Source organism: Asparagus officinalis, chromosome 2 (assembly GCF_001876935.1).
Source record: "Asparagus officinalis chromosome 2, Aspof.V1, whole genome shotgun sequence".
NCBI classification, from domain to species: domain Eukaryota; kingdom Viridiplantae; phylum Streptophyta; class Magnoliopsida; order Asparagales; family Asparagaceae; genus Asparagus; species Asparagus officinalis.
In genome coordinates this window covers 51,328,237-51,338,515 of record NC_033795.1, presented here as the reverse complement: position 1 = coordinate 51,338,515, position 10,279 = coordinate 51,328,237, and positions in this window count along the sequence as shown.

Below are 10,279 nucleotides of genomic sequence, written 5' to 3'. Positions count from 1 at the left end.
ACCAAGTAGCAACATGGAGAAGAAGTGCAATAATTCTTTTCTCTTGAAACTAACTAGACAAAAAAAGCATAAAAATAGTGCACATATATTAAGGTTTTTCTTACTAGCTTCGAGTCTATCCTATTCAACTCATCACAATTTTTATGCTCGTGCTCACACGATTTCGTTGGTTTCATAGGTTTATATAAGATGGTTTTATTACCTTTCGAACATAATAAGCTATTTCTAATAGCTCCTAGAGTAATAAAAGTAATGATTGATTGTATTTCTTTGTAGAATGTAACTTACTTTCAAAGTTAATCCTTTTTGTCTTTTGTTTTCCTCTTGCTCACGTCTAGGTTAGGGTCCCAAACCCTAATGTTTTTTCTCTTTTGCTGAAGCTACCTGTCATAATGCCTTTTTATGATGTTTTTTAAACTATATGAGGGTTAAATGTTATTGATAATTTAGTTTAATTTTTGAAAGTTATTGTGGGTTTAGTGTGATTTTTCAAAGTTCTTGGGGGATAAGTGTGATTTTGAAACATATTGGGGGTTAACTGCAAAACACTTAAAGTTCATTGGGGTTTAGTATAATTTACCCATTAATTAATACATAATACCACATAAATTCAATCCATGAATGATAACTTAAATTTAAAAAGACATTAAAAAAAATCCTTGGATTTTTTTAGTAGGGATTGTAGAAAAAAAACCAATCAAATTAGAATTTATGTGGTAATTAATTTACTACATTATATGTATGAAATAGAATATGACCCTACTATATAAGAATTATAATTTAATATTAATAAAATAAGTGTTATGCCCGTACTCGTACGAGTCGTTTGGTTTCTTTGCTTTGTACATTTGTTTTTTTTTTCTATATATGATTTTTTATGGTCTTGCTTCTAAAAATTGGATTGTACTAAAAAAATTTTCTTTGGATTGCTACTCTTTCAAAAGTAGATAACTTGAGCTAAAGTTTTTTTTTCTTATAAAGAAAATATAAAATAAGGACGTAGATAATTTTATATAAAAAGTTGAAATTCAAATTAGACGGTTTAACCGTCAATTTCTCCTATATATCCCTCTTTTTTGTATTTATTCCAATGACACGCACACAAGGAAAACACTACCTCACTTAATATGTGTGTGGATAGTTTTTATTCCAAAATTTCACATTCAAATTAAGGAGAATACATGGAAATTTTTTAGATGTAAGGTTGATAGTAACTCACAAATTTCTTTTTTAAATATAAAGAGGGAATTTAAGCAATTTATTTTTCCATCTCCACTATTTTTTTATGTAGTTCAATTCGTCCACCCGCTAACATAATAATAGATCTAGATTTTCTTTATTTATGATGTCTTTCACTTGATTATCCTATCCATTTAGGATTTTAGTTCCCATCTTAGATATAAGGTTTTCACTCAAGACATATCCACCACGTAGATACTTGTGGCGGTACTTGCCCAACACAAACTTTATTTATTTTATTATTGGGTATAGAAATTTATAAGGGTGTCCCCATAATTTATGTATGTGTCCCCAATATGATATATATTCAAAATCATTATATGTTGAAATCTTTTCAATTATTGTATAAATAAAATTTTATATTGGTAAAATATATATCTTATAAGTTATTAATTTACATACATAATTGCATATGCGCTCCCATATGAAAAATAATCTGGTTCCGTCTTGTCTTCATGTGTAAACACTAAAATCCATCCTCTCTATAAAAAGTGAAATATGAGTAAATTTCAATAAACACTCTTTAAAAAGTGAAATATGAGTAAATTTCAATAAACACTTAATAAGTTTAAACATTTGACACTAAACCCCTAATACTTTTTGAAACTCACACTAAACCCCATAAATTTTTTGGCACAAAGCTTTCAAATCAATATTGTTAGTTGAATGTCTTGTCAAATGATCAAAATAACTCTAATAAATTTTGGAAGAAAACACCCAATAAGTTTTTAGTTTTGTCACTTAACCCCCAATAACTTTTCATAGAAGTCCCTAATAGTAGTTGTTTATTACTTTTAGATTTTTATATGTAATTTTCAAATTTTGAGGAGGTTGCTTCTAAATTTTGGATTCTAAATAATTTTTTATTTTTTAGGGAGCTATTTGTAATATTAAAGTTTTTAGGTAGTTCTTTGTATTTTTAAAATTCTTAGGGTCATCTTACAATCTTTAAACTTGTTGGAGGTCTTTTTACAATTTTAGATTTTTCAAAGAGTTTTTTTATAATTATTGTATTTTTAATGAATTTGTTTGTAGTTTTCTGAGTTTTCACAGGATTACCTATAATGTTTAGAATTTTAAGCGGCTAGGTTGTACTTTTTAAATTTTTTAGGGGTTCTTTTTATTTTTTAGAATGGAAGTGGCTTATTTGTAATCTTTAGATTTTTTCAGTGGGTTATTTGTAGTTTTATATTTTCAAGAGAACTATTTACAAAGATAATATTTTTTAGGAGTTGTTTTTAATTTTAAATGTTTGCAAATAGGAATGATTTTAGGGTATATATTGGTCCTGAAGGATAATGTTTGTTAGTGTAAAATTATAAGGTAATGCCTTTATGAGATTAAATGTAAAAACTTAAAATATAGATAGTTTTCTCAAATTTCATAACTTATTAGGGATTTGAAAAAAAAAATTACAAGCCTACTTTTAGACAATTCAACTTATCAGATGTTCAGTGAGATTTATCTTTTAAAAATTAAGGAAAGCCATGAGGCAATTTTTTTAAATATAAAGCTAATTGTAAACCAATCCCTCCTTTATAAGAGAAATGAATTGAAAGTGTGATTATTAATTTTATAATTATGTATAAGTCTGATCTAATTAGTATTACTAGATTTTTAACTATAATCAGAACTTCTTAATTCAATATAGATTTAATTTGATGAGGATTCTAATTATGGATAGAAAGTAAACCCAATAATATAACAATTCTAATTTAATATCAAAATAACACATGACATGTGTCATTGTTTTGGGCTCTAGTGCCTTCGGGTATACTACCAATTTCTCATTATATACAAACATGTATTATTCCCGTGCTCGCACAAATTGCTTTAATTCCTTTGGTTTATATAGTTGGTTTATAAGCCTTTCTAATATGTCAATCTATCCTAGTGTAATAAGAGAGATGATAGATTATATTTTTTTGAAGATTATGACTTGCAGATCATTTATTAACATATTATAAAGTAAGAGGCAATTAGGGCCTCTTTTTAGCTATGTTATGAAAAGAAATGAATAGAGTTTTTTTTTAACGTGTTAAAGTAAATAGTTTGAGTGCTAGACTTTTTCTTAGAAAAATTAAAATCTTAATTTTGAAATTCAAAATTAGATAAATTTAACCATTAGCCTATTCTTTACAAATCTAAATAAATATTTATAATTTTAAAAAAACTAAAAAATGACTGGGATTTTAATATTTTGATATTTCAATCAATGATCATGTTTGGTTCGCCTGATATTTGGACACGAATAGGATTAGAACTTTTCTTTAATCCTCAAAAATGGATAGTAGAAAGTGTTGGGATTTTGTCTTTGATTCTTTATGTAACTTCATGAGAATTAGATAGGGTTAGAGTTCTATCATGATTAGGAGTTTGAGTTCTATCATGATTAGGAGTTTGAGTTTTATCATGATTAGGAGTTTGAATCCTATTCTAATTAGAAAGTTAAGCTAGAAATAGGGTTTTGGTTTCCCTATATATATTCTTCTATTGGTGAAGGAAAAACAATGAAGAAAAAATAAAGATGTAGTAGATGAGAGAGAGGGTTTCGTAGTCTTTATCCGTGCAAAAGATTACAAGGAGTGGGCTTTGGAGAGAATATGAGAGTTGATTATGTATGTGAGGTTGAGAGATTGAGAGACGAGAGTTGAGTGGTTCCTCTTATAGTTCTCCCTGATACATAGTGAATTTCTCGTATTGTTGCCCCGTGGACGTAGGCCGAAGTTGGTCGACCAAACCACGTAAATCTCGGTATTCTTTTTCTTGATTGTGGTTGTTCTATCTTATTGATTGGGGTTGGCTTCCGAGTTGCACATATCGTGATAGGCGGGGATACTGAAATTCCCCAACAGAAAGTTTGTACCATCCCCTAGTATTAAGAACATAGTCTTTCCCATGATGATTATACTCATAGGCTTTCCCATGATGATTATACTCTCCCATATCGTGCATTCCCCACACTAATGTATTATGAAATTAAAATATAATATATTAAATTAGGGGGTAATTTGTAAATTTGGAATTTTTGGGGTGATATTTCTAAAATTTTAAGGGTTGTTTGTAATTTTTAAAAATTTCAAGGGGTGGTTGTAAAATTTTCATGGGGGTCGTTTATAAAATTTTTGTAGGGTTATTTATAATTTACTAAATTTGTAGTGGTCTTTTTGTAAATTCTTCAGAGTGCTTCTTATTTTGGAAACTTTGAAAGGACTGTTTGTAAAATTTTAGGAGTCATTTGTAGTATTTTGAAATTTTCAGCATGGCGCTTGTTACTTCAACAACTTTCATACTGCTTGTTTAAAAAGTTCCAAATGGCTATTTGTAAAAGTTTTAAGGGCATATTTATAATTTTTAAATTATCAAGGGGTTGTTGTAAAGTTTTAGGAGTTTATTTGTAAAGTTTTAGGGGGCTAATTATAATTTTTAAACTTTTAAGAGGATTGTTCGTAATTTTCAATTTTCTATGGATTGTTTGTAATTTATGGATTTTAAAGAGATAATTTATAATTTTATAATTTTATGTTGTTATATGTAATACTTAGATTTCTCAGGGTTTATTTGTAATATTTGAATTTTATGACATTCTTTGCAACTTGCATAGGGTTATTTATATTTTCTAATTTTCAGGGGATGTTTGAAATATATAAAACTTTCAAAAGGTTGTTTGTAAATTTTTAGGGAGTTGTTTGTAACGGTTTAAAATTTTCTACAAGGTGTTTGTTATTTTCTTAACTTTCATGAGGCTAGTTGTAAAATTTTCAAAGGCTTATTTTTAAAACTTTTAAAGGGATAATTATAATTTTTAAAACTTTCAAGAACCGGTTGTAAAATTTTCAAGCGCTTGTTTATAAACTTTCTAGTGGCTATTCACAATTTTTAACTTTTCATAGGACTTTTGTAATTTTTAGAAAATCTAGGAATCATTTGTAATTTATGAATTTCAAAAGGGAATTTTATAGTTTTGTGAATTTTATGATACTATTTGTAATTTTCATATTTTTCAGGAGGTTTGTTGATGTCAGCTATCAAATAGGAATGAAACTAGCGGGTAATCTCGAGTTAAGCGAGGGAGCTAGTGATGTGGGTTCTTCATCTCTCTTGAAGTTTGGTAAATTGTCTGCATAAGAGAATAATATTTGTTAGAGAACCAGAGTTGGGTTCCCCAATAGTTCCTCCGACAGTCAAGTCAGAATTTGAGCTTCAAGAGAGATGAATGACTGAACTTCAAGAGACATGAAGGAACCCACATCACTAGCTCCCTCGCTTAGCTCGTAATTACCCGCTAATCTCATTCATGCTTGATAGCTAACATCAATAGTTTGATGCCCACCGTGGGTCGCTTCATCTCTCTTACAGAAGAATGGTTGACCCCTTATGCTCAAAGCTTGTAGATAAGAAGTTGCCATTCCGATAAGCAAAAACGTCAGGCTTACCACAAACATTTTTGTGACTACCTCTCCAATATATGGCCACCCTTATTCCTCTTATAAATAAGAGATATTTTTATGCTGCATACTAAGCTATACATAGCTTTCGCCTTTTGATCTCTATCGACTCGGCCCACTTCTGCCACTAATCCTGACATCATTCTCATGTCTACGTCCAAATCACATATGGTACTCCCCAAGTTAAAAAAATTAAAGATACTATTTAAAATAAGATATTCTTTGTGCCATGTACCTAAGTGCACACATCGGTTTCGACTCAAACGACCTTGGCACCTACTCAGGGTAAGACCAAGGTGTGCTATCGACAAAAGCCCTTGGTACTCTCTCAGAGTAAAACCAAGGAACGTCTCGATTCGATCATCTTCGACACCAAAGACCTTGGTACTTATTTAGGATAAAACAAAGGCACACCATCGATAAAAGACCTTGGTACCTTTTCAAGGTAAAACCAAGACACGTCAGTTTAATCTACTTCAACAAAAAAAGACCTTGGCATCTCCCTAAGCCCAAGGCATATACCCTAAGACCTTGATGTCATCGCAAGTAAACCCAAGGCACGAGGCCGAGTCAACTCGACCTGAAAGACCTTGGCATCTCCTTAAGCCTAAGGCACGCACCCTAAGACCTTGGTATCATCGTGAGTAAACCCAAGGCACGAGGCCGAGTCATCTTGATCTAAAAGACCTTGGTACCTATTCAGGGTAAACCCAAGACGTCTCGGCCAACAGGAAAGATCTTAGTGTCACTTATGAGTAAAACCAAGATACTCCATCGACATTAGAAACCTTGGTACCTCTTCAAAGTAAACCCAAGACACTCCAACAATTCGGCCAGAATAGATACCTTAGTGTTAAACTACACAAGTAAAAACCAAGTAAATCTACAAAACAAGATCGAGAAGTAACGCTCGCTACACACGCAGCTGAGTGGCCTCATGTAACACCCCGCCCCGGAATCCCGAAGTCGGTACGCTATTAGATCTGATGGACTGGCCTCACAAACCACCACATGTCTTTTTAGTACATTTTGTCCTCACTCACGTGCTCCCTGGAAAACTTCCCAGGGGATCACCCATCCTAGAATTTCTCCAGGCCAAGCACGCTTAACTTTGGAGTTTCTAAGAGTTGGATTCCCGAAAAGAACATGCATCTTGGTGATATGAGTATTCCAATCAAATCTATCAATACTAATCACACCACCCTCTCAAGGGTTGGGGTATTACACCTCAGTCTTAAGAATCAATACACCAGTTGTGAATCTCATAATGAGGAAAAATTACAGACAAATACAAACAAAGGTATACCAATTAAGAAGACAAAAGCCTAATTTTTATTTATATATCAATATATTTACATCTCTATCCACATTGGTATTTACAATAACAAAGATACGACAAGAAAAGAAAAAAAAAAGATTACATTAGCGATTCTTAGGCGATCTTGGCCATTGATCTGGCATGCAACAGGAAAGAGCCGGCAGTAGAATCAGGAGTAGGGGTACAGCAAGGGTGACTTCATCCCGATCATCCCTTTCAGGATCTTTCCCTGATTCCTCATCTCCCTCAGTCCCATCTTCCACATCTAGCACTATTCTCCCTCCCTTCCTCAGTCTCCTTTAAAACGTCAAGGCAGTTGGCGACGCGAAAGGGATAGTAAAGATGATTAGGGACAGGTCTGGATTCGTGAGGAAGCTATTCTAGAAGATAGTCAAAGCCAGCCTTACAGGCTAGTGACACTTATACCTTACCTATGGGGCTATCACAATATTTTTCCATAGCTTTTTCCCTATAGGCCTCTGACTCCAAGAAAGTAATGTCATCTTGTAGAGACTGGATGTTAGACAGGGACGTCTTATGAGCTGGCTGCTCCTCCTACAGCTCAACCTTCAAGGTCTGAGTAGCAAAGCGATTTGACTGGGCACTCTGTTGAGCATTGAGCCTCTTACGCCTCTCAGCCTTGAGCTCTTTGGTTAGATACCTCATTCAAGTCTTTCCACTCGAGGATCTCGTGCTGGAAATGACCGATCTCTTCCTTAAGCTTGTCAATCATGATCGATCGCTTGCCGTGATGCCCCTAGAGCCTTTCAATTATTTTTTGTCGAGTCTCCAGCTCCTAACACCACTTGCCCTCACTCCTATTTGAAGCTACCTGCTCGGCTTCCAAGGCCGTAACTTTCTGCTCAGCCACCTCCCGAGCCGTCCTCTCATCCTTCAGCGCCTAATTAAAATTGTCAGGGAGGCTTTGTGCAAGCTCAAGTCATGAAAATAACTCCTGCTCGACCAAAGCCCCCCATATCAAATGACACTTGAGATCTTGGTGGAGGCCAACACTGGGCATCTCTAAGAGCATGTCATCATCCCTAGCAAGGGAGAATTTCCGCAAAGCCCGAGACTGGGCCGCCTGTGTAAAACCCCAAAAATTTGAATATTTTATAATAAATAATAATAAATATGTTACATTATGATAAATGATATTTATTAATGTTTGAGTATGCTAGGATTGATTTGAGATCAATTCAATGTATATATGTAAATATAGAAGTGATATCATACACACGTGCACGGGCCTGAATTTGAGAAAAACAACCAGTTAAAAGTATATACATTTTACATACCAAAGACGTTAGAATCTAGAAAAACTTAAAAGACCAGAGTTGTAGGTATCTTTAATAGATTTCCAATAAATCTTATATAACCTTATTCTGAGGTTGGATGTGAAAGTTATAATCAAAATACCGAAGGTTATTTTCCTATTCATACTAGGTTTTTTGGTTCGGGTCAAACAAGTTTGTTTTGGATTTACCACTATAAATACCTGTGTTTATCACAAATTTTTTTTTCTCTTTTATCATATATATGAACCCTAGCATCCACCCTCTATCCTCAAAAACCCTAGATCTTTTTTTTTATGAATTTTGAGAGCTTTGTGAAGCACAATACCGATACGAGGGTGAGATCTTCAACGTGTGACAAAGGAGAACGGGTTGTTTGTGCTCGTGGATTGGTTGCTATTTATTTCAGAGGCTTAGAACAACGTTTGAGGCAAGATTATATTCATCCAAACTCATCCCCATAGTTAAATAACTAGTGTAGATGATTAATATGATATTGAATATGTGTTTTCATGCTTTTATCTTAACCTGAGGTGTTAAAAGATAGATTTTTGATAGTAAATATTAAACCAATACTAGATTAGTAATCTTTTCTTTCTATTTATGATAATATCATGATCATTATCATTAGAGTTATTCATAATTTTATTTATATATGAGAAATTTAAGAGATGTATTAAATATATATTTTCTGCAGAAAACTACAACACTTGTATAATCTTTAACTAAGATTTTGAGATAGCAAATAAACTCAAAATTTAACCAAACTAGTTTCAAATGCAAGCTTTGTGTATCTAGTTTCTAAAACAGAAAATCATTCTTAAAAAGAGTTTGTATAGAGAAAGATATATTCTTTTTACTAATAATATGTATGTAGAAAAACTGCTACACATATATAATGTTTAACTAGAGATTTAAGATAACAAATAAACTCTAAACTAAATCCAACTTATACCATTTGAAAGATGTATGAATCTACTTTTCAAAACAGAAAACTATTTATAAAAATAGTTTTCCTAGAGAAAGATATGATTATTCTACTAACTGAAGTCTTGTCTGTTTTCCTGCTCGTTTTGTGGAGCCGCGTTGCGCCGTTTTGAGATGTGTTCGCAGAGTTTTGAGCCGCTTGATGTTATATGTATAGTCATGAATATGTTGTGTTACATATTTAAGAATCTCATGGGGATTATGATGAGTTTTTATTTGATCATATTTAAATTAGATATCATTCATACACATGTTGGATGTCATTGATGAGCACAGCTCAGTACTATATGGGATAATACATCGACATACCAGATATACACTGTTTATATATAAGGTGGATACCGTTAATGAGCTCAGTTTAGTACTACATGAGGTAGTGCGTCGATATTCCACATGTACAGGCTGTTGAGTCAGATTTTAGGAGGCTTGATCTAGCCGTCCATCCCGCACTAGGGTGTGATGAGGCTCATGAGCCGTATTTCTAGGATGCCTATTTGGTAGTTCGTCCCACACTTATGTTACGTAATGAGATCACGATGAGACTAATGAGCCTTGTACACAATTCATGATACCTACAGGATAGTCCGTTGCACTGAGACAATTACTTGATAGCCTAAGTGTGACAAATATCGATTATGAATATGACCTATCACTGAACTATATGACCGAGATACGTTATTTTTGAAAGTATACAAAATTATGTATTGATATTTTATTCTATCTCCCCAGTGATAGTGGAAGATATTATAAATAAGATGTGTTGATGTCTTAATTCTTTTACTGCTTTCTTTACTTCTTACTTGGGATCAATGATTAGAGATTCACAACTTGAGACATATGGTATATATATGAGGGTTTCCTTGATTGGATTATTTCACTTGACGTACTACATCTCGTGTTGTAGGTTTCTAAATGTTAATTCCACTTAGATATCGGGAAAATAAATCTAGGTAGACTATACTTAATAGATAGAGCCTTCACTCCATCTAGCA